Here is a 26452-nt window from a genome sequence, read left to right as displayed (position 1 = left end):
TTCATGCACAACCAGGGGGGAGGTTGTACATCCATACAAACACGGGCCATGTGCTATGATTGGTGTTATGGTTGCCAAATGGATTCATGCCATCACTACTAGCACCAAGCACGATGTTCCTTGGACCATTTGCGAAAAAATCAAATTCAGCATTTAATGCTCTCCACTAGTTAGCATCTGTGAGGTGTCTCAGCTTCGGCTCATCTCCATCATCTGGCTTCACCCTATCCGCGTGCCAGCGCATAAGCTTTGCTTCCTTACGATCTACGAAATACCGCTATGGACGCGGAGTGATCAGAAAGTACCATACAACTTTCTATGGAGCTTTCTTTCCACCCTTTTTATATCGTGAAGCATTCACTTTGGGCAGATGGTTTTTTCCGCGTGCTTTCTCTGATATATGATGCAATCATTGATGCATGTGTGATATCTAATGTGTGGCAGATCAAGAGGGCACACAATTTTCTTTGCCTCCTCGACACTAGTAGGACACAGGCTTCCCGCGGGAAGAACCTTCTTTAGATACTTCAGAAGCTCATCCAGGCTTGTATCTGTCCATTTGTTTTTTGCCTTCGTCTTTAGAAGTTCTAGTGTGAAACTCAAGTGGGTCACCTCGGGATTGCAACCATCATACAAAGGAGTCATTGAGTCTACCTCCAGTTGCGCCAGTTTGGCCTCCTCCCTAGAAGCAGCTCTGTCGCTAGTCGTCTTCTTGCGAAGTAGGTCTCGAACATGCGGGTCCCGCATGGCTGAACTTAGTAGCAACGAAGACGGCGGCGTGTCCGCGTCTTCTCCGCCTTGAACTGCCTCTTCGCCATCGACATTTCCAAGGCTGTCTTCCTCTTCGGGCACATAATCGGTCATCTCTTCGTCTGGTGGCACCATGTCATTATTTCCTGCCCCATCGACATCCTCATCATCTTCACTTATCCACCGAGTATGGCCATGCATGAAACCATGCATGAGCAGGTGCGCCTTGAATGTGCCACCCTTAAAGGGGTCGAGCCTAACTATTCCTTTGCATTTTCGACACGGACATAAAACATCCTTCAATCTTTTTTCATACATGTCGTCCACAGCGGATTGCCAGTATCTTTCCACCATCCTTCCATTGACCTTCATGATCACCTGCGCGCAGAGCAAATATTATAACCATGTATATATGCATGCATGGATCAAATTCATACAAAAATTTGGCATGACTTTCCCTAAACATAGGACATATTGAGTTTGCCCGAAATTCGCCGAAACGGAATTGAATCAACATTTCGGCAAAACATAGGCAACTCATGTCACCCACATTATTTCATCAAATACACAATGTAGGCAACTCAAATTATGCCACACACAATTCGGTATATTCTCATATCGCCCATATATATATATATATATGTTATATATATATAGTTTCAGTCCTTATCCACACAAAAACATTTTTTTGCTCACCTATGTGTCAAGAGGGATATCGAGCACCTTTCTTCTTAATTACCTAGTAGCTCTAGATATTTTATATATATATAGCTCTAACTAGCTAGCTAGCTCCCTAGGGAGAGAGAGAGCTAGGGAGAGAGTGGGAGGAGAGGGAGAGAGGAGAAGAGGGAAGGCATTAATGGAAGGGGTGGTAGAGGGCAAAGAAGAGGGGGAGGGAGGGCATTAATGGAGGGGGTGGTGGTGGAGGGAAAAGAAAGAGGGGGTGGTGATGGGAGGCTCTAATGGAGGGGTGTGTTCGAGGGGCAAAGAAGAGAAGAAGGGAGGGCTCTAATAGAGCGGTGGTGGAGGGGGAGCATTAGAACAAGCAAGGTGCAAGCAAAGGGGGAGAAAGGAAGGGGGAGAGGAAGAAGAAAGGGGAGGAAGGAAGGGAAAGGTGGTAGGTGGCTGGCGACCATAGCAGTAGCACGGGGAGCCAAAACACGCTACTGCTATGGCAGCTTGCAAAATATCTACGGCTAGTGTTGCACTATCTATAGCATGGTCTAGAAAAACACGCTACTGGTAAAATGTTGTACATAGAAAAAATAGCAGTAGCGCGATTATCTAAACAGGCGCTATAGATCCCAAACTAACAATAGCTCCGGTTGGACGACCAGCGCTGCTAATATTTATTGACCAAGGGGTGTGGTGTGTTACACTTAGCAGTAGCGTGGTGCTAGGTAACAAGCGCTACTGCTAACTCATACCAGTAGCGCTCATTCTACCCAGCGCTACTACTAACTACTAGTAGCGTGGGGTCAGAAACAAATGCTACTGGTAAAATTCTATGTATAAGCATTTTCCTAGTAGTGCCTCGTTGGGTTCGACACTCTTATTTATCGAAAGAGGCTACAATTGATCCCTTATACTTGTGGGTTATCAATAACGCTCTTTTAACTTGGTAAATTTGGGTGGCCTCGACACTTCCAGGGTTTGGGGTGGCCTCGACAACGCTTGGGTTTGGGGTGGCCTCGACAACACTTCTAGGGTTTGGGTGGCCTAGAAGCGTCAAAGAATGATAATATACAACGCTTCTAGGGTTTGGGGTGTCCCAAAAAATGATATAAAATGATTATAAAACATCCAAGAATGATAATATAAAAGCATGGAACAATAAAAAATTATAGATACATTGGAGACGTATCAGGGTGCTGCACATCCGTGATGAGCAAGGTCCCAAGGGCACGGGAACCATGGAGGCCAGGCTTGATGCTATGGAGCAGGAAGTCTTCCGGTGCAAGGGGATGGTGGAGCGGGAGCTCAATGCCAATCACCTCATGATCACGGACCTTTCCCGTGATCTCAAGGTGGATGGCAAGCCCATGAAGGACATCGTCTTCACCCTCAACGAGCAAATCAACTTTCTCCAAAGCCAGATTTATGATCTTCAAAACCAAGTCTTTGAATATGAGGCGAGGTTTAAAGGTATGAGTTTGGCTGCTAGTTGCAGGACCCGTGAGACTCACTCCTCCTCTTATGATGGTGGACCACTGCCATGGAAATCCGAGGACAAGATCTCTACTTCACCACCGCCATCTTCTTCATCACCAAAGGAGAATTAAGCATCGGGTATGGGCACTCCCCTTGACTTTCTCCAAGATTGGGGAAGGTGCCCTGGTATCGTATCATCCCACTATCTTGTTGCTTTTACTTATTTTAGTTTGATCTTTTGCTTTAGAATGAATAGAAGTTTAGTTTGATCCTTTCTTGTTTGAGAGCTTGCTTAGTAATCTATCCTTGTAATCGTGTGCAAGATATATAATAAAGTTTAGTTTGAGTTTTTGCTTTCTTTACTTGCATGCTGCAAATAAAGAAAAGAAATAAGGAAGAGAAAAAAGAGAAAGGAAATAAATAAAAGAAAGGAAATAAATCAAGAAGATCATATACTAATCCTATGGTAGGTGATGACACCACATAAGGAAAAGTATAAGTAGAAAAATTTATTAGAGATTGACAAACATAGCATTAGTCAATGATGCAACTCATGAAAGAATTAATAAGGGAAGAGAAGATTCACATATAAATATACTATCCTAGAAATCTTTTGTGATTATGAGCCCTCATCAAAATATTATATGCCAAAATTGTTGACGTTGGACAAGGAAGACAACTTAATAGTTTATGTTTGTTTATATTCACATAGAAGTCATATTGTCATAGATCCTTCAACATGTGGTGCTTGCCCCCTATCTTTGCTAGCTAAAAACTCTGCACTAAGTAGAGATACTACTTGTGCATCCAAAAACCCTTATACCCAAATCTTACTTTCAAGTGTCCACCATACCTACCTAGGAATTGAGCAGGATCCCTCAAGTAAGTTGTCATCAGTGCAAAAAGGCAATAAAAATTGCTTCTAAATGTGTGAGATCATTTAGTGTAAGAGAAAATTGAGCGTTGCACGAACTTGTGATGGTGAAGAATAAAACCGATAGATTGCATAATAAAGGTCTCTATGACAAGGGGCAATGCAACGTGACGTTCTTTTGCACTAAGGGGTTGAGCATACAAACAAATAAGCGCATGGCAACCTCTGCTTCCCTCTGCAAAGAGCCTATCTTTTACTTTTATGTATTTACTTTTATGCAAAGAGTCAAAGTTTTCCTTCTATTCCTTTTTATTTTTCTCCTTTGGCAAGCATCATGTGGTGAGCAAAGATCTAGGCACATATGTCCAGTTGAATATAGATAGCATGAGTTATTATTGTTGACATCACCCTTGAGCTGAATATGTTGGGAGGCAAAACTATAAACCCCTATCTTTCTATGTGTCCGGTTGAAATGTTTTGCGCATGTATACGCGGTGAGTGTTAGCAATCATAGAAGACTATATGATGGTTGAGTATGTGGACTTGCCTAAAGGCTCCGGTACGTGACCCTTCCTAAAAAGATGATGAATTGTAGTTGCAAAGTTGACTGAGAACATAGTTTGTTGGTTTTTAATAAAGTTTTTGCTTTATACTTCAATTGTGTGATGAATTGTTACTTATTCATGAGAAGTATATGATAAAAGTTTTATGAAAAAATTCTTATGTTTAAATTTGTTGCTGTTATAATAATCTAGTCCCTCTGTTCGGAATTACTCGTCCAAGAAATGAATGTATCTAGATCTATTCTAGTTGTAGATACATCCATTTTTATCCATTTTTGTGACAAGTAATTCTGAACGGGGGGAGTACATGATGCTTCTATGTCCGTATTTTGTTTCTATCGATACCTCTCTCTCTCAAAGCATGTGGACAGGTTTTTCGATTTCGGTTTTCGCTTGAGGACAAGCGAGGTCTAAGCTTGGGGGAGTTGATACGTCCATTTTGCATCATGTTTTCTTACTATTATTTATAATGTTTTTATCCATAATATTGCTTTTTGGAGTAATTCTAATGCCTTTTCTCTCATAATATGCAAGGTATACGAAAAGAGGGAGAATTCCGACAGCTGGGAATCTGGACCTGGAAAAGCTACGGCAGGCTACCTATTCTGCACAACTCCAAACAAGTTGAAACTTCACGGAGAATTTTTATGGAATATTTGAGGAATATTGGAGAAAATAACTACCAGAGGGGGCCCACCAGGTGGGCACAACCCACCTGGGCGCGCCAATGAGCCCAGGCGCGCCCTGGTGGGTTGTGCTCACCCAGGCCACCTCTGGTGCCCATCTTCTGGTATATAGGTCATTTTGAACTAAAAAATAAAGAGAGGACTTTCGGGATGGAGCGCCGCCGTCTCGAGGCGGAACTTGGGCAGGAGCACTTTTTCCCTTCGGTGGAGCGATTCCGCCGGGGGAACTTCCCTCCCGGAGGGGGAAATCATCATCATCATCATCACCAACAACTCTCCCATCTTGGGGAGGGAAATCTTCATCAACATCTTCAACAGCACCATCTCATCTCAAACCCTAGTTCATCTCTTGTGTTCAATCTTGTTACCGACTATAGATTGGTGTTTGTGGGTGACTAGTATTGTTGATTACATCTTGTCGTTGATTACTGATGTCGGCTAGGACTACGTCGGTATTTCCCCAAAGAGGAAGCGATGATGCAGCACAGTGATGGTAGGTATTTCTCTCAGTGAAGAAACCAAGGTTACCGAACCAGTAGGAGAACCAAGCAACACAATGTAAACAGCCCCTGCACACAAATAACAACACCTCGCAACCCGACGTGTTAAAGGGGTTATCAATCCCTTTCGGGTAACGGCGCCAGAAACGGTGCATGGACGGGAGAAAGTTGTAATATATTGAATAAATAGATCACAGATAAAATAAAGTGCAGCAAAGTATTTTTGTATTTTTTTGTTTAATAGATCTGAAAATAAATGCAAAGGAAAAGTAGATCGCAATGGCAAATATATGAGAAAGAGACCCAGGGGCCGTAGGTTTCACTAGTGGCTTCTCTCGAGAAAAATAGCAAACAGTGGGTAAACAAATTACTGTTGGGCAATTGATGGAACTTCAAATAATCATGATGATATCCAGGAAATTATCATTACATAGGCATCACGTCCAAGATTAGTAGACCAACTCCTGCCTGCATCTACTACTATTACTCCACACATCGACCGCTATCCAACATGCATCTAGTGTATTAAGTTCATGGAAAAATGGAGTAATGCAATAAGAACGATGACATGATGTAGACAAGATCTATGTATGTAGAGATAGACCCCATCATTTTATCCTTAGTAGCAACGATACATATGTGTCGGTTCCCCTTCTGTCACTCGGATCAAGCACCGTAAGATCGAACCCACTACAAAGCACCTCTTCCCATTGCAAGATAAATAGATCAAGTTGGCCAAACAAAACCCAAATGTCGTAGAAGAAATACGAGGCTACAAGAGATCATGCATAAAAGAGATCAAAAAAAACTCAAATACTTTCATGGATATAAAAAGATATAACTGATCATAAACTCAAAGTTCATCAGATCCCAACAAACACACCAAAAAAGAGTTACATCATATGGATCTCCAAGAGACCATTGTATTGAGAATTCAGCGAGAGAGAGAAAGCCATCTAGCTACTAACTATGGACCCGAAGGTCTACAAAGAACTATTCACGCAACATCGGAGAGGCACCAATGGAGGTGCTGAACCCCATCCGAGATGGTGTCTAGATTGGATCTGGTGGTTCTGGACTCTACGGCGGCTGGATCAATATTTCGTCGACTCCCCTAGGGTTTCTGTAATATTGGAGTATTTATAGATCAAAGAGGTGGTCCGGGGGCACCCAAGGTGGGCACAGCCCACCAGGGCGCGCCTGGGCCTCATGGCGTGCCCTGGTGGGTCGTGATATCCTCGGAGCACCGCCCCCCCCCGGTGCAGCCAGGGCCCATTATGTGTCTTCTGGTCCAAAAAAATCTGCGTAAAGTTTCGTTGCATTTGGACTCCGTCTGATATTGATTTCCTGCGATGTAAAAAACATGCAGAAAACAGCAACTGGCACTTGGCACTATGTCAATAGGTTAGTACCAAAAAATGATGGTCACCATCTCCTCCTTCCCCTCCTAGAGCCCTTGATCATCCTTCTCCGCCACCTCCCCCATCTGCACAAATCCTAACCTATACAAATCAAGAGGAGGCACCTATTTGTTCACAAATCCATGATCATCAATCATACCTCTAACACGAGATGAACGGATATGGACCAAGATCTTGCTGACGACATGGGGAATTAACTGGTTCAAGGGTGGCTCAACACCCTTCAACAACTCGCCCCAACCGTCCTCGCCTTTTAGATAGCATCTCCATCTCTATCTTGCGGTGACGACAGCGGCGGACAGTTTGGGAGATGAGGGGTAGGGACATACGGTTTAGGGAGGGGAGGGGAGAGGATGGGGGCATATCTGTACCGTTCTTTGGGGATCGGATGTTAACTCGTACCAGCAAAGGAGGGGCCTCTGATTTTGTGCCAGGAATAGCGGCCCACACCACCGGAGCAAGAAGCACATCCGACGTCCAAGAATGATCGGGATGAGCGATTTGACGGCCAAAATCAGTGATGGCCTGAGAGAGTTCCTAGGGTGCACAGTTATAATGTTTCTAAATTTCATTCTTGTGAACTTATTTGAACTTCAGACTTTTTGTGTGTTTAAAATGCATCATTCAAAGCCACATCATCAATTTTCAACCCTTCCTCACTTCATTTGGTATTTTTCATGCATTTACTAATTTTTTGAGCTAAATGACCCCGAAATTGAAAAGCACTACAAATGAACTCTGAAAAGGTTGAAAGTTGGTCTGGTATCATCATTTGACCCACATGCATGTGCTAAAAAGTTTAGAGGGTTACGGCAAAAGCTAGATGCACTTGATGTGCAAAATGAACAATCTCTTTCGAAGTATCAGAGTTTCATACGAAAACTTATCTGTTACAAAGGGATTTCATTTTTTGAACTTATTTGAACTCCATACTTTTTGTGTGTTCAAAATGCACTATTAAAAGCCACATCATTAGTTTTCAACCCTTTCTAACTTCATTTGATACTTTTCATGCATTTATTGATTTTTTTGAGCTAAATGAACCTGAAATTGAAAAGCACTACAAATGAACTCTGAAAAGGTTGAAAGTTGGCATGGTATCATCGTTTGACCCACCTAGCATGTGCTAAAAAGTTTAGAGAGTTACGGCAAAAGCGGGATGCACTTGGTGTGCAAAATGGACAATCTCTTTCGAAGTATCACGGTTACATACGAAAACTCATCTATTACAAAAGGCATTTCATTTCTTCACATGTAACTGCGGTGATATTCTAGATCAAAGGCATCATCATAATAGTTGTGGAGAGAAAGTCTTCACTTTTTCTTCGCTTGTGTCCTTTGCTTATTGGTCGTAACCATGGATAATCTTCATCGTTTAACATGGTGCTTGGGTCAGCCTTGACTTTAAAGGGAGGAATTTCATGAAACTTTTCATAATCTTCAGACATGTCTATCTTGCCCTCCACTACCATGATGTATCTTTTTCTTGGAAGAACTATGTAGCCCTTTGGCTCATCGTATGATGTATTCGCTTCCTTATCTTTTCTTTTTCTCGGTTTGGTAGACATGTCCTTCACATAGAAAACCTGCGCCACATCATTGGCTAGGACGAATGGGTCGTCTATGTACCCAAGATTGTTCAGATCCACTGTTGTCCTTCCGTATTGTGGGTCTACCTGTACCCCGCCTCCTGACAGATTGACCCATTGAAAGTGCAACTATCCCTAGGTGGTTTTGGTAATTCATAACAACATATAGCTCATTGAGCTAATGCTATTCCAAGATGACCATTTCAGGAAAGCTCAATGATTGGCATGGCATGGATGTGAAAGTGGAACCCTCAAAATGCTAAGGACAAAGGATTGGCTCAAGCTCAAAAGCTCAAGACTCTTCATTTTATATTTTAGTGATCCAAGATCACATTGAGTCTTTAGGAAAAGCCAATACTATCAAGGAGGGGTGAGGTGTTGCTTAATGAGCCTCTTGCTTCATGTGCTTAGTGATATGCTCCAAAACCCTCAACTACTTTCCCATATCCACATATGACCTAAACCCTAAGCCAAACTCGGTCCTACCGATTCTTGCTATCTGGCGCCATCGAGTTTCACTTGTCATAAGCCACTGCCAAACCCTAGCAATTCGGTTCTACCGATAGGGATCTCGGTCTCACCGAGATGGGATTGCAAACTCTTTGTTTCCCTTTCGTAACTTTTCGGTCTCACCGAAAGAGCGAATCGGTCCCACCGAGATTGCAATGTAAACTCTATGTTTCCCTTTTGTAACTTTTCGGTCTCACCGAAAGAGCAAATCGGTCCCACCGAGTTTGCCTGACCAACTCTCTGGTTAGCTTATTACCAAACTCGGTCTCACCGAGTTTGTGTAATCGGTCTCACCGAGATTACGTTATGCCCAAACCCTAACCATATCGGTCCTACCGAGTTGCATGTCAGTCCCACCGAAAATCTCTAACGGTCACTAGGTTTACCTTTTCGGTCCGACCGAGTTTGTTGATTTGGTCCCACCGAGATTGGAAAACTGTGTGTAACGGTTGGATTTTGTGTGGAGGCTATATATACCCCTCCACCTCCTATTCATTCGTGGAGAGAGCCATCAGAACACATACATAATTCCAACTCTTATGTTCTGAGAGAGAACCACCTACTCATGTGTTGAGACCAAGATATTCCATTCCTACCATATGAATCTTGATCTCTAGCCTTCCCCAAGTTGCTTTCCACTCAAATCTTCTTTCCACAAAATCCAAATCCTATGAGAGAGAGTTGAGTGTCGGGGAGACTATCATTTGAAGCACAAGAGCAAGGAGTTCATCATCAACACACCATTTGTTACTTCTTGGAGAGTGGTGTCTCCTAGATTGGCTAGGTGTTACTTGGGAGCCTCCGACAAGATTGTGGAGTTGAACCAAGGAGTTTGTAAGGGCAAGGAGATCGCCTACTTCGTGAAGATCTACCGCTAGTGAGGCAAGTCCTTCGTGGGCGATGGCCATGGTGGGATAGACAAGGTTGCTTCTTCGTGGACCCTTCGTGGGTGGAGCCCTCCGTGGACTCGCGCAACCATTACCCTTTGTGGGTGGAGCCCTCCGTGGACTCGCGCAACCGTTACCCTTGGTGGGTTGAAGTCTCCATCAGCGTGGATGTAGGATAGCACCACCTATCCGAACCACGGGAAAAACATCCGTGTCTCCAATTGCGTTTGAATTCTCCAAACCCTTCCCTTTACATTCTTGCAAGTTGCATGCTTTACTTTCCGCTGCTAATATACTCTTTGCATGCTTGCTTGAATTGTGTGATGATTGCTTGACTTGTCCTACAATAGCTAAAATCTGCCAAGAACTAAAATTGGGAAAAGGTTAAGTTTTTATTTGGTCAAGTAGTCTAATCACCCCCCCCTCTAGACATACTTTCGATCCTACAAGTGGTATCAGAGCTTTGGTCTCCATTTGCTTTGATCTCCATAGCTTTTGGTGGTCATAGCCTTGGTTTCACAACCTAGGAGAGTATGGCGTCTAGCGAGGGAAATTATCACCGTAGAGGTCCTTACTTTGATGGTACTAATTTTGCTAGTTGGAAGCATAAAATGAAAATGCATATTCTTGGACATAACCCCGCCGTTTGGGCTATTGTGTGTGTTGGTTTGCAAGGTGACTTCTTTGATGGGAAAGAACCAAACCGTGAAGCTACCGCGGATGAGTTGAAGATGTTGCAATACAATGCTCAAGCTTGTGATATTCTCTTCAACGGATTGTGCCCCGAAGAATTCAACAAAATCAGCCGTCTTGAGAATGCAAAGGAAATTTGGGACACTTTGATTGATATGCACGAAGGTACTGACTCCGTCAAGGAATCCAAGTTGGATGTGCTTCAAAGTCAACTTGACAAGTTCAAAATGAAGGATGGTGAAGGTGCCGCTGAAATGTACTCTATGCTTGCTCTCATCACAAATGAGATTGCCGGCTTAGGAAGTGAAGAGATGACCGATAGATTCATCATCAAGAAGATTCTAAGAGCCTTGGATGGAAAATATGATACCGTGTGCACATTGATCCAAATGATGCCCAATTACAAAGATCTCAAGCCAACGGAGGTGATTGGAAGAATTGTTGCTCATGAGATGTCACTTAAGGATAAAGAGGAACTTCACAACAAATCAAGTGGTACCTACAAAGCCTCATGTGAAGCCCCTACATCATCAAGTGAGAAACAAAACTTCAATGAAGAATTGAGCTTAATGGTGAAGAACTTCAACAAGTTCTACAAGAGTAGAAGCAAAGATAGAAGCTTCAAGTCAAGGTCCTACAATGACAAAAGATCTTCTAGTCGAGAGCGAAACTGCTACAGTTGTGGAAGACCCGGACACTATTCCAATGAGTGTACGGCTCCCTACAAGAGAAGAGAAGATTCTCCAAAAAGAAGAAGCAAAGAATCACCACCAAGAGAGAGAAGGAGTAGAGATGATCATTATGAACGAAGATACTCACGGAGAAGCAAGGATTCGGAAAGGAAGGAAAAATCATCAAGGAGCTACACAAAACGAAGACATCAAGCTCATGTTGGTGAATGGGTATCCGGCTCCGACTCCGACAGCCACTCCGAGAGAAGTTATCACTCCGACTCCGAAGATACTCAAGATGAAGGTGTTGCCGGTCTAGCACTTGTGTCAACCAACTCCTACGACATATTTGACTCACCAAATGAAGGAATTGGAAGATGCTTCATGGCCAAAGGTCCTAAGGTAACACACCCCGAGTATGTTGATTTCAATAGTGATGAAGATGACTTGTTAGGTGATGATTTTCTTGTTGACAACTCTAGTGATGAATACTATGATGAAACATCAATTAATCATGCTAATCAAGATAAAACGAATGACAATGGTAAGGAGAAGATTGAGGCTCTAACTAAAGAACTAAACACTCTTAAGTTAACTCATGAAACTATCTTCGAAGATCATCGAGAACTTTTAAGACCTCATGAGAAATTACGCTTTGAAAAGCTCAATCTTGAGCAAGAGCATGAGTTCTTAGAATCAATCAATGATGATCTCCGCAAGAAAAGCTCTTCTTACATTGCCAAGCATTTACTCTTATCCACTTACATGCCTCAAGTCAAGTCTAGTAACAAGAACAAGAAAGATTCTTCCTCTAGCAGTAACAATGATCATGCTAAATCCAATATTGTTGCTTCTAGTAGTTCTCTTGATTCCACTAATGATTCTCTTAGCCAAGTTACACTTGAGCAAGAAAATAGCTTATTGAAGGGAATTATAGAGAAAGGAGTGTACAAAAGCCTTGTCGGGAGTAAGCAATTCGAGGAAATTGTGCGCAAGCAAGGAATGCACCGGAAGAATCAAGGTGTTGGTTTTGAACAAAAGTTCAATGCCAATGGAGTTGAGTGGGAAGAAGATCAATACCCCAAGACAAAGTTTGTTCCTCAACAAGAGAAGTATGATACTTCTTTCAAGGGGACACAAGCTCAAGATGATCTTCCACCACAAGACTACAAGCAAAAAGGCAAGGACAAGCTTCAAGAGGAAATTGATGCATTTGAAGAAGCTCCTAAGACCTTAGTCAAGTGGATTCCCAAGACTACTTCAAGTTCCACTTCATCAAGTACGACTACAACTCCAAGGATTCCCATCAAGATGGTGTGGATCCAAAAGAAGAAGAACTAGAGAGTTCTTGAGGGTGACTCCACCAACATACTTCACTCTTATCATTTTGGCAAGAACAAGTGCAATCAACTTCCACATCTTGCACTAGTTCAAGGAGTCACAAACCCTCTTGTTGGTAAGACAAGGGACAAGGTAACCTAAAAGTTTTCATGGACATCATCTTGTGGGTGCATCACTCTATGTCTATGGATATCCTTGTTTGTTCCTTCTGGGACTAACCCATGTAGGTGTTGAAAGTGCAATTCACTCAAATGAATAGCTCCAAGTGATCTACATCAACATTGAGCATCCACATCTTCAACATCTACATGAAGTCATCATCGACAAAACCCGAGGTTAGTTCATCCCTCTAAGGGGGGATATCACATCTAGGGGGAGCTTTACTCTAAGACTTGAGCTAAAGCAACTCTAAAGATGTGAACACAACAATGCTTTATGTAAAAGTGGTAACCCCACTTGAGCTTAAACGATGAGTATGACCTATGATCAAGTGTTCTCACTTGACTCCTAAGTCAATATACTCATATATAGATGACCTTGTCATCGCAAATTGCTTGATAGATGCTAGAATTGGTTGTGCATGCCTTGTCACATATTTCATTTGCCATCTTATTGTGTGAGCATGCTAGTTGCATATTTTACCCATTCGAGGACATCCACTTGTTGTTTTGATTGTTTGGTTTTATTTCCTTTTGCCAAGTGGGTGGACAAGAATGCCTAAGAACCTCCTCTAGCTATCTATGCTTTTCTCGTCTCAAACTCTATTCATGCTACATCACAAAATTTGATCAAGTCAGATTCGAACCACCCTATGTGAGGAGTGCTCGGAGTCCCCGATTCGTCATAGACTTAAACTTCCAAAACCTCTTTATGATTCTCGGTCTGACTGATACCCTACTTTCGGTCCTACCAAGATCATTAAGTTGATCCAGGTTTTCGATCTCGGTGCAACCGATTTGAACCATTCGGTCACACCGAGTTGCAACAACTGTATACAGTTTTGCATCTCGGTGCCACCGAGTTGTTCCACTCGGTCACACCGACAGGGTCGGGCTATATATAGTCACGGGCAAACATTTGGAAATTTCTCCGAACCCCTTCGCCCGCGCGATAGCCTGCTCTGCCAACTTGGTCTCCGGATCGTCTCCTCGCTGCCAGCCGCCTCCAGTCGCTGTTCTCCGTCGCCGTCAACGGAAATTCAACCCCGCCATTGCTGCCATAGCGAGTCTCCGCCGAACTAGGGTATGGACTCGATCTTTGTGCTATTCCCCAATCCGATTCTTAGCACATTGTGATCATCATGATTCTTGCCACGTTTGTTAAACTTCTCTCCAGTCAATGAACTCATAGATTAGGTTTAATTCGAAAATTTTAGGGTTAGGTTTCCGCCGAAACCATCTCGGACCCATCGAGTTGAAAAACTCGGTCCCACCGATTTGGCTTATGCCATTGCACAAGTGAGACTCGGTCTGACAGAGAATTACTTATCGGTGTGACCGATTTTGGAACTCCGTGAAACCCTAGCAGTCACGGTGCCACCGAACTATGACTCGTTCTGACCGAGTTCACTAGTTTAGGTGCCAAAACTGCTTCGGTATCACCGAGTTTAGAAATCGGTAGATCCGAGATGCTTTCGGTGGGAAACTAAAACTAAGTTTTTGAATTATTCTTTTGCAAAAATCTCTGCATTTTGTGATGCTTATCCACTCTATCTCATCTATAACCTATTCACAGGGTCAGCAGTCAGAATTTGCATCATGTCAGACCAAAGTGATAGCTAGAACTTGTCAGAGCATCAAGTGCAGATGAGTGAGGGCACTAGTCCCTCAAGTTCCTCAGATGATGGCAGCAGGAGCACCCCTAGCAATCTGCCTAAAGCTGCCACAAGACAGAGAAAGAAGAGAACCTCAGACTCAGAAGATGAGGATTATGTGGCAGAAGAGGAAGCAACTTCCAAGAGAGTTGAGCCAGCACAGGGCATAAAACCAGGGATGAAGATCAAAAGGCCAGCAGGCAGGCAGCCTATGTCAAAGGCCAGAGCTTCAACTGAGAAACCCACTCCCATTGAGCCAGTTGCTGCTGAAGGCAAGAAGAGGAAAGAAAGGGTGAAGAAAACTGTAGCCAGAGTTCTTGGCAAGGCTTCCATCATGGAAGATGAGGAGGAAGAAGAAGAGGTAGCTGCACCAGCACCTAAGGCACCCAAGCTGATGGGTGATGCCATAAGAACAGGGGCAGCTGCTTCCAAGGCCAAGCCAGCTCCAAAGCCAAAGCCAAAGAGGAACACAAGAAGCATCCCAGCTACTGAGAAGAACAAGGCCCTAGTGCCTGAAGCTACAGAAGAAGAAGAAGAGAATGTTCTTAGAAAGCTCAAGCCCAAGATCCCAGACCACAACGATGCTCATCCTGTGGCTGAGGATATGAAACTCAGGAGAGATTCAGGGCTCCGGAAGTGGAGAGAAGCAGACCCGTATGCTTCAAGGAGAAGGACTGCTGTTGACTACAGGTTTCACACCAAGGAGCAGCAAGACTTTTATGAGACAGTGCTGCTAGACAAGAAGCCAATTATCTGTGATATGAGATGGGTTGATTGGAAATACATCAAGGACAACGAAGAGTACTACCCTGGAGTGCAGGACAGCTTCAAGGCATGTGGAGTAGAGGACTTTGTTGGGCAGAAGCTCACAAAGTGGAACGAGGAACTCATCATGCAGTTCTACTCCACAGCCCATTTCTATCCAGATGGCAGGATTGTATGGATGTCAGAGGGTACGAGGTACCAGTCTACAGTTGCTGAATGGGCTCAGCTGATTAATGCCCCGGAAGAGCATGATGATGACTTGGACATTTATGCCAAGAAGAAGATGGACCACAACTCAATGTCAAACATGTATAAGGAGATTCCAAATGAAGCACTTGATACGTTCAAGTTTGGCTCAGTACACTATCTTCTGTCAGGGCTGCCAACCATCAACTGGATTCTTAGGCACACCCTATTGCCCAAGTTTGGAGATCACAGGATGATCAGGGGCCACGTGATCAACTTGCTTCATATCTTTGATGTGCCACAGAAATTCAAAGTCATGAGCCTTATGATTGAAACAATCAAGAGGACAGCAGCAGACCAGAAGAGGAGCTGTGGATATGCCCCACAGATTCAGGAGCTCATCAACTCTAAGATGGGCACGGGCATATACTTATTGGACAAGGAACACCTGCCCATCCGTACAGACTTTGAAGATAATCAAGTGGTCATGACTGAGCATGAGCCATCATCTGCCCAAGCACAAGCCAAGAAGGAGAACGCGAGGAAGGAGAAAGCTGCCAAGATGCCTACTCAAGAGGAGGCATCTGAATATTTCCTGAAAACCAAACAAGAGCAGCTTGGTTACTTGATTGCATCCACCCTACGGATTGAGCAAGGACTAGCCACCCTAACTCATAACCAGGCAAGCTTAGAGAGGATCATGGAACAAAAGTTCTATGACTTGGATGTCAAAGTGACAGAGATTCAGACTACAGTGGAGCAGCTCCAGGATGACATGCAGGAGAGGAGAGGCAAGACTACAACTGATGCCTTTGCCATAGTGCCACGAGGTCCGAGGTCGTCTGCAGTGCTATATGCTGACCCCAGAGCCACCACGTCTGCACCAGCTACAGCCTCAGTTCCACCAGCTCCAGCGTCCACTTCAGCCTCGACTCCGACCACGTCTACAGAAGGCTTCGTCCTTGGAGTGCTCCGGACTCCACCACCACCTGAAGATCAAGCCTGAGTGTCGACTTAGCACTATGCATTTTCTAGGAACTTTTTGGTAACTTGTTGCCAAAGGGGGGAGAAAATGTATAGATCATAGGCTTCGAGAGAGAGAGTGTTGCTTTTAGTGTTGCTTTTATTCTCTCTTGTTTTATTTGGTGGTTTTTCGAACTTTGTTTGCTTTTGTGTGAGATACTATGTCATTGCTCATAAGACATTGATGATCATGTGTTTGATCATAAGCTACACTTAATGTTTGCTTAATATTATCATCTTATCTATCTTATGTGATGATTCACTATTCTTGGTGATGAGTGCATGTATTTAATTCTTATCATTTTAAGTGCTCCACCAAGATGTATGTGACATGGAAGAGTAACCCATGACTCTAACTCCTTGTGCATTTGCAGTCCAAAGCAAATTTTAAATATGCACAAATTTAGGGGGAGCTCTTACTTGTCACATACTTCTCAAAGCAACGATATATTTCATGCTTATTATCATTTGTCGAAGCTTTGATCTATATGTTGTCATCAATTACCAAAAAGGGGGAGATTGAAAGTGCAACTATCCCTAGGTGGTTTTGGTAATTCATAACAACATATAGCTGATTGAGCTAATGCTATTCCAAGATGACTATTTCAGGAAAGCTTAATGATTGGCATGGCATGGATCTGAAAGTGGAACCCTCAAAATGCTAAGGACAAAGGATTGGCTCAAGCTCAAAAGCTCAAGACTCTTCATTTTATATTTTAGTGATCCAAGATCACATTGAGTCTTTAGGAAAAGCCAATACTATCAAGGAGGGATGAGGTGTTGCTTAATGAGCCTCTTGCTTCATGTGCTTAGTGATATGCTCCAAAACCCTCAACTACTTTCCCATATCCACATATGACCTAAACCCTAAGACAAACTCGGTCCTACCGATTCTTTCTATCTGGCGCCACCGAGTTTCACTTGTCATAAGCCACTGCCAAACCCTAGCAATTCGGTTCTACCGATAGGGATCTCGGTCTCACCGAGATGGGATTGCAAACTCTCTGTTTCCATTTCGTAACTTTTCGGTCTCACCGAAAGAGCGAATCGGTCCCACCGAGATTGCAATGTAAACTCTATGTTTCCCTTTTGTAACTTTTCGGTCTCACCGAAAGAGCAAATCGGTCCCACCGAGTTTGCCTGACCAACTCTCTGGTTAGCTTATTACCAAACTCGGTCTCACCGAGTTTGTGTAATCGGTCTCACCGAGATTACGTTATGCCCAAACCCTAACCATATCGGTCCTACCGAGTTGCATGTCAGTCCCACCGAAAATCTCTAACGGTCACTAGGTTTACCTTTTCGGTCCGACCGAGTTTGTTGATTCGGTCCCACCGATATTGGAAAACTGTGTGTAACGGTTGGATTTTGTGTGGAGGCTATATATACCCCTCCACCTCCTCTTCATCCGTGGAGAGAGCCATCAGAACACATACATAATTCCAACTCATATGTTCTGAGAGAGAACCACCTACTCATGTGTTGAGACCAAGATATACCATTCCTACCATATGAATCTTGATCTCTAGCCTTCCCCGAGTTGCTTTCCACTCAAATCTTCTTTCCACAAAATCCAAATCCTATGAGAGAGAGTTGAGTGTCGGGGAGACTATCATTTGAAGCACAAGAGCAAGGAGTTCATCATCAACACACCATTTGTTACTTCTTGGAGAGTGGTGTCTCCTAGATTGGCTAGGTGTTACTTGGGAGCCTCCGACAAGATTGTGGAGTTGAACCAAGGAGTTTGTAAGGGCAAGGAGATCGCCTACTTCGTGAAGATCTACCGCTAGTGAGGCAAGTCCTTCGTGGGCGATGGCCATGGTGGGATAGACAAGGTTGCTTCTTCGTGGACCCTTCGTGGGTGGTTGCTTCTTCGTGGACCCTTCGTGGGTGGAGCCCTCCGTGGACTCGCGCAACCATTACCCTTTGTGGGTGGAGCCCTCCGTGGACTCGCGCTACCGTTACCCTTCGTGGGTTGAAGTCTCCATCAACGCGTGGATGTAGGATAGCACCACCTATCCGAACCACGGGAAAAACATCCGTGTCTCCAATTGCGTTTGAATTCTCCAAACCCTTCCCTTTACATTCTTGCAAGTTGCATGCTTTACTTTCCGCTGCCAATATACTCTTTGCATGCTTGCTTGAATTGTGTGATGATTGCTTGACTTGTCCTACAATAGCTAAAATCTGCCAAGAACTAAAATTGGGAAAAGGTTAAGTTTTTATTTGGTCAAGTAGTCTAATCACCCCCCCTCTAGACATACTTTCGATCCTACACCCATTTGCACTGAAACAAAGGGACCTTAAAATCATGCCTATAGTCAAGTTCCCATATGTCCACTATGTAACCATAATACGTGTCCTTTCCCCTCCTGGTTGCTGCATCAAAGCGGACACCACTGTTTTGGTTGGTGCTCTTTTGATCTTGGGTGATCGTGTAAAATGTATTCCCATTTATCTTGTACCCTTTTTAAGTCAATGCAGTCGAAGATGGTCCCCTGGCCAATGAGTACAACTCATCAGAAACAGTGTTGTCACCCATGAGACATGTTTGCAACCAACTACCGAAAGTCCTGATGTGTTCACATGTAATCCAGTCGTCACACTGCTCCGGGTGTTTGCAGCGCAGAATATTCTTGTGTCCATTGACATACGGGGTCACCAAGGTAGAATTCTGTAGAACTACGTAGTGTGCATGAGACCAAGAATGCTCGTCCCTACATATTATTGAGTCCGCTCCTAGCGTGCCTTTTCCAGTCAGTCTCCCCTCATACCGCGATTGAGGGAGACCAATCTTCTTAAGGTCAGGAATGAAGTCAACACAAAACCCAATGACCTCCTCTGTTTGATGGCCCGTGGAGATGCTTCCTTCTTTCCTAGCACGGTTACGAACATATTTCTTTAAGACACCCATGAACCTCTCAAAGGGGAACATATTGTGTAGAAATACAAGGCCCAGATGGCAATCTCATCGACTAGATGAACTAGGACATGCGTCATGATATTGAAGAAGGATGGTGGGAACACCAGCTCGAAACTGACAAGACATTGCGCCAGATCACTCCTTAACCTTGGTAGAATTTCTGGATCGATCACCTTCCGAGAGATTGCATTGAGGAATGCACATAGCTTCACAACGACTAATCGAACGTTTTCCGGTAGAAAGCCCCCTCAATACAACCGGAAGCAGTTGCATCATAATCACGTGGCAGTCATGAGACTTTAGGTTCTGAAACTTTTTCTCCGCCATATTTATTATTCCCTTTATATTCGACGAGAAGCCAGACGGGACCTTCATACTGAGCAGGCATTCAAAGAAGATTTCCTTCTCTTCTTTGGTAAGAGCATAGCTGGCAGGACCTTCATACTGCTTTGGAGGCATGCCGTATTTTTCGTGCTCACGTTGCTGCCCCCCCCCCCCCCGTGCCTTCGGTGTATCTTTTGTCTTCCCATACACGCCCAAGAAGCCTAGCAGGTTCACGCAAAGATTCTTCGTCATGTGCATAACGTCGATTGCAGAGCGGACCTCTAGGTCTTTCCAGTAGGGTAGGTCCCAAAATATAGATTTATTCTTCCACATGGGTGTGTGTCCCTCTGCGTCATTCAGAACAGATAGTCCATCGCGACCCTTTCCAAACATTACTTGTAAATCATAGACCATAGCAAGTATGTGATCACCAGTACGGACGGAGGGCTTCTCCCGGTGATCTGCCTCGCCTTTGAAATGCTTGCCTTTCTTTCGACATTGATGGTTGGTCGGAAGAAATCGACGATGCCCCAGGTACACATTATTCCTGCATTTGTCCAAATATATACTTTCGGTGTCATCTAAATAGTGCGTGCATGCATGGTATCCCTTTTTTGTCTGTCATGAAAGGTTACTAAGAGCAGGCCAATCATTGATGGTTACAAACATCAACGCATGTAGGTCAAATTCCTGCTGGTCTTCCTCATCCCACACACGTACACCTTTTTCATTCCACAGCTGTAAAAGTTCTTCAACTAATGGCCTTAGGTACACATCAATGTCATTGCCGAGTTGCTTAGGGCCTTGGATGAGAACTAGCATCATAATGAACTTCCGCTTCATGCACAGCCAAGTAGGAAGGTTATAGGTACATAGAGTCACGGGCCAGGTGCTATGATTGTTGCTCTGCTCCCCAAAAGGATTAATGCCATCCGCACTTAAACCAAATCATACGTTCCTTGCGTCACCTGCAAAGTCCCCCCACTTTCTCTTGATTTTTCTCCACTGCGACCCATCAGCGGGTGCTCTCAACTTCCCGTCTTTCTTACGGTCCTCTTTGTGCCATCGCATCAACTTGGCATGCTCTTTGTTTCTGAACAGACGTTTTAACCGTGGTATTATAGGAGCATACCACATCACCTTGGCAGGAACCCTCTTCATAGGTCGCTCGCCCTCAATATCACCAAGGTCATCTCGTCTGATCTTATAACGTAATGCACCGTATACCGGGCATGCGTTCAAATCCTCGTACGCACCGCGGTAGAGGATGCAATCATTAGGGCATGCATGTATCTTCTGCACCTCCAATCCTAGAGGGCATAGAACCTTCTTTGCTCCGTACGTACTGTCGGGCAATTCTTTATCTTTTGGAAGCTTCTTCTTCAATATTTTCAGTAGCTTCTCAAATTCGTTGTCAGATACACCATTGTCTGTGTTTCACTGCAGCAATTCTAGTGTGGTGCCGAGCTTTGTGTTGCCGTCTTCGCAATTTGGGTACAACCCTTTTTTGTGATTCTCTAACATGCGATCGAACTTCAACTTCTCCTTTTCACCTTCGCATTGTCTCTTTGCATCAACAATGACCCGGCGAAGATCATCATCGGGCACATCGTCTGGTTCATCTTGATCTTCAGCTTCCCCCGTTGCAGCATCACCGTATTCAGGGGGCACATAGTTGTCATCATCCTCTTCTTCTTCATTGTCTTCCATCATAACCCCTCTCTTTCTCTGTGCTTGGTCCAAACAATATAGTGTGGCATGAAACCCTTCATAAGCAGGTGGGTGTAAAGCATTTTCCGGTCAGTGTAAGACTTCGTATTCCCACATATAGGGCATGGACAACACATAAAATTATTCTTCTTGTTTGCCTCAACCACTTCGAGAAAATTATGCACGCCCTTAATTGTACTCGCGGGTGCATCTATCGCCGTTCATCTGCGTGCATTATATATAATTAAGTGTGTCAAAAATCATTACAAAACATCATGAATATAGAAGTGACCAAATTAATAGAAGTTCATCATCACATTAAAACCAAAGTACACTAGTGATCAAATGTTATTACTGAAAAAATAAATACATAAAGTTCATACATATATAGTTATCATTGAACAACATATATGTAGCTCTCTAGAGCATCTAATTAAACCATACATTGAAACTATGTAAAACATTTTAATGCAACAACAAATGTGATCATACTCGCAACTAAGGTAACAATTGATCCAACGGCATAATGATACCAAGCCTCGATACGAATGGCATATTTTCTAATCTTTCTAATCTTCAAGCGCATTGCATCCATCTAGATCTTGTGATCATCGACGACATCCGCAACATGCAACTCCAATCTCATCTTATCCTCCTCAACGTGATCATCGACTAAATTTAACCTCTCGACAATAGGGTCGGTTGGAATTTCCGGTTCACATACTTCCTAGATAAAAACATCTATGTCACGTTAGTCGGCATAATTGTCATAAAAATTAAATGAACCAAATAGTTATAAAAGATAATATATACCACATCCGAATCATAGACGGGACGAGGGCCGACGGAGGCGGATACCAAAATCATCGCACTATATAATAACAAACAATAATAAAAGTAAGAAAATTACACAAGTATCTATCTAAATCATACAAGTAAGAACTTTTTTATTTTAGAAAGAAGATAAGAATAAGAGGCTCACCACGGTGGTGCCGGAGACGAGATCGGCACGGGCGATTGACGGCGGTGAGGACGGGGACGGGACAAGACGGACCGCCAAACCTAGACAAATCTTGAGGAAAATGGAGTTTGGACAAGGAGCTTCGAGAGAAGAAAGCTTAAGTGCGGCTCGAGCATTTCATCGAACACCTCATATGCATAGGAGGTGAGCTAGAGCACAACACAACTCTCACACACCTCCCTCAAAAAACAGAGCAGTGAGTTGAGCTGAGCGCGCGGACACTATATATAGGCTTCTCTTTAGTCTCGGTTTGGTCCCGGTTCCAGCCACAAACCGGGACTAAAGGTTGTGGGCCAGGAGCGAGGCCCATTGGTCCCGATTCGTGTCTGGAACCGGGACCAATGGGGTCAGACGAACCGGGACCAATGGCCCCCGAGGCCCGGCCGACGCCCTGGCCTCACGAACTGGGATTAATGCCCTTTTAAGGCCTGGACCAAAGCCCCGTTTTCTACTAGTGCCTCGTGTAACTCAAGGGTCCGAGAGAATTAACTGGTAGGGGGCGGGGGTCCATATAACAAATCCGTAGCTCTAGAATTATTGTTCCGCCATCAACAAGATCGACTATAACTATTACAATACTATCGAGATGATTTCCGTTTTATCGATCTTTGCGTTTCTTGTGAGATTAGATATTTGTAATCTCTATTCATACTTTGACTCAGAGATCGGGGTAAAGATAATAATTCATCTTGTTGTAACTATTACAATACTATCGAGATGATTTCCGTTTATCGATCTTTGTGTTTTTGTGATCCCTCTCATGTGCGCGAGTAGTCCACCTCAGGCGGGAGGGATGTAGGGGATTGGTAACGTGCGATCGTGCCTAACACTTATTGTAATATGTGTGATTACTTTGAGTATTGGTGTTGGATGAAGACTTAAGCAAAACCGTTCCTGCTACCAGGGCCTAACATTCTAACTAATATATACTCTACCTGTCTTCCATTTCTCGGAAGATTTCTTTTATAACACAACATCAAACTCGTATTCCATGAATTGATAGGTAAGGATCGCTGTCGAACAGCTCTTCTTAATTTCTTCTGGAAGGCAGCTATTTTCAGAGAATTTATGGAGTGTTGTGATTAGCTTGGCTATGGGGGTTGTTTTACGTAGCAAGCCCAACTGTGGAAGCAACTTCTACAAGCATCCAAATCATTGACCATCTACTTCTTAGATCAAATCCAAACGCACCATCCTTTTTATTCCAAAATCCAGCTATCAAAAAGAAAAGGTTATTTGTGCTAATTCAAGCACACTGACAATAAGAGCCATCTCATAATAAACATTTCCAATGGAACAAACCATCTTGAAGATGCGTTGTTTTAGAGTTTTAAACGACGGCGCGAGGCAGACGGGGCGGAGAGGCAAGCCTGGTGGGGGCCGCATGGTGCGGAGGAATTGGATGCAGGGGAAGGCCAATGTGAGGATGTTGTCGACCGCATGGTGCGGAGGAATTGGATGCAGGGGAAGGCCAATGTGAGGATGTTGTCGAGAAGGCGATGAGGAACAATGGCTGGGAAGATGTCTGGATTCATGACATGCAAACAGGAAATTGGTATTGACTGCTTTCTTGATTCCAACTATCAATATTAGTAGAACGTCCGTGTGTTGTCACGGTCTTTTGAAAAAAATATTAGATGCTACTCACGGAGCTAAAATAACCACGTAGCTGTTTGTTTCAGACTCTAGATTCAGTTTCACAAGCAATGTTGAGTTCATTGGCAAAGCTGATTTGAAATAGTTTTTGTTTCAAATTCCAGATTCAGCTTCACAGGCAAGACAAAGATGAATCTGGTCTCTAAAGCTAAAACAAATGGGGCCTTCGGTGGTGAAGCTGATTCATAGAATCAGAATCAGGTTCACCACTGAAGCGAATCTACAGGTGATTCGACACCAATCAAAGCTGAAACAAACAGAATCTTATGCCACTAAGTGAATCCAGAGGTGTTTGGAATCCAATTGAAGTTGGAACAAATAGGGCCTTTAAGGTTGCGCATACTCCAGCCCAATTTGGCTTGAGGGCACTTGTCCCTTTCTCGGGTTGAATGGTCTGGTACTAGCCATATTGCTGGGCACAAGTCTAATCATCACATTTTTCCTTTAGCACCGTCAGTAACCAAGACAAGTTGTGCTACATGTTACAACATAAATAGCTACTGTACATGGTAAAATACAACAGTTCTTCATGAGAACAGCACACCTTTAGATTGTGTTGAGGTTGGATTTTTTTTCCTTATCCTAACACCAGATATATTTGAACATAATCATAGTCAAGCATGATGATGTCTCAAGAATCCAAACAAACACCAGATTTTTCGCCCTTCTGCATATGTTCCCACAACTTAGCAATGTTATTCACATACAGAAAAAGATAAGGCTCTTCAATCATACGTATATGGTTTAAAAATATCAAAATAAGGCCATAAATGCTGATAACAGAGGCACTAGTAGGATTCTGCTAATCGCAAGTTGCCTCATTCAAGTACAAACATCATATGCAATTTAATCCTAAACAGCATGCAGATTAAAGGGGAAGTAAATCCGATAATTATCACATTGTGTATATCCTTAGGGTGCAATGAGCCCATGTTCGACGGATCCAATCTATTTGCCAGACCTCAGATATGAACCACCACTATATGCATAGCATAGACAAACTGCTGCCTAACCAAATACAAAAGATTTGTGCGTATTGCGTTGGGAGCCACCAATGAATTGACCTAGCCACACAAAGATCCCAACTGAGCCGGCAAGGGAATTATGCGTCAACTGTCTATTGGCATTATTTATACCTTCATTATCACTGGCTAGAGTGAAGTGCTGTGACCCTGTTTCTTCCTTCTGATCAACGAACTGCAATGCGAGGAATCCGTAGTTCAGAATCTTTTGCCTTGATGTTCTTTGTCAATTCCTCGAAAGATTCAGGTACAGAGTGGTACTCGTGAAACATGAGTCCTTTTGTCCTTCATAGGGGAAAGAGAAGACAATCATAATATAGTATTGCACATGATACACGCAAAGAAGAAAATTTGAGAAAACAGACTTACCACTCATGAGGATGGCAGTAGGCTAGAAGATGGTCAACCATGGTGAAGGGGCGCACGGAGGGTCGGATCCTATACTTCCCGTCATGTATTTGGCATGACACGGATCCGGAAGAAGCCATCTGAACCCATGGGCATATGCACCCACTTTTCATAAAATGTATTTTAAGCACACTTTAAAATGTCAAAAAAAATCAAAAGAAAATATCACGCATACAAGTTCGCAAATGTGTGTGCGCAGCACAAAGTTTTATGAAAAAATGTCTTTTTGTTTTGCCTCTGCAAAAAAGACAAATTTCAGTGCTTCTAAATAGTGTTTCATGACATAATGTTTTGTCTTTTTTGCACAGGCCATAAAAAAAGTTATTTTTCCGTGAAACTTTATGCACGCATATAAAACAAGGAGACGTACCCATGCAATTTTTTTCAGATTTTTTTAGAATTTAGAAATTTGTTTTCCAAAATGGGTTCATATGTATCTGGATTCATCCATGTACTTCTCGGCACGTTAGCCCATTTAGCACTCTCTGTTTAGCAGTTCGTCCTTGTGGGCTGTATTTGGGCCATTTTAGGCCTATTAGGCTGATTGTATAGGTTATATATATTTATATAATTCAGAAATAAAAATAAAAAATGCGTCGTGCCATGCCGGCCCGCGTGCCCAGCCTCCAGGCCCAGGCATGGCCCCAGACGTGTCGTGTGCCAGGCACAACCCGTTTGGCCAGCTTTGCGCCGAAGGGGATGCAACTTACTTGGCAAATCCGCCCACTGCAGGCACGGCCGAACGCGTCCACAGACACCGTCAAATGGCTCCTGAGGCAACCACACTCCTTAAATTTAAACTCTCAAATTCATGTCATTCATGCAATCATACAACACAAAATTCATCATAATGCAATAATTCACCAATGCAGCAAAGCAAAACAGTTCAAAATCCAGACATGCTAAACTAAAATTCAAGTCCAAGCCATGGCTGGCCAACTTGATGGATCACTCGTCGGACGCAT

At 43.5% G+C, this 26452-nt stretch overlaps 1 pseudogene; it reads right to left on the bottom strand.

Annotated features, from left to right (window-relative positions):
* Positions 1 to 357: 357 nt before the first annotated feature.
* The window catches only part of LOC147958179 (uncharacterized), a 54898-nt pseudogene continuing 28803 nt past the window's right edge, over positions 358 to 26452 (bottom strand).

Source organism: Triticum urartu, chromosome 7A (genome assembly GCF_056163025.1).
Source record: "Triticum urartu cultivar PI428250 chromosome 7A, HENAU_Tu73, whole genome shotgun sequence".
Classification (NCBI taxonomy): domain Eukaryota; kingdom Viridiplantae; phylum Streptophyta; class Magnoliopsida; order Poales; family Poaceae; genus Triticum; species Triticum urartu.
The sequence above is the reverse complement of the archived record's forward strand: the minus strand, read 5'-3'. Positions and strand labels throughout refer to the sequence as shown.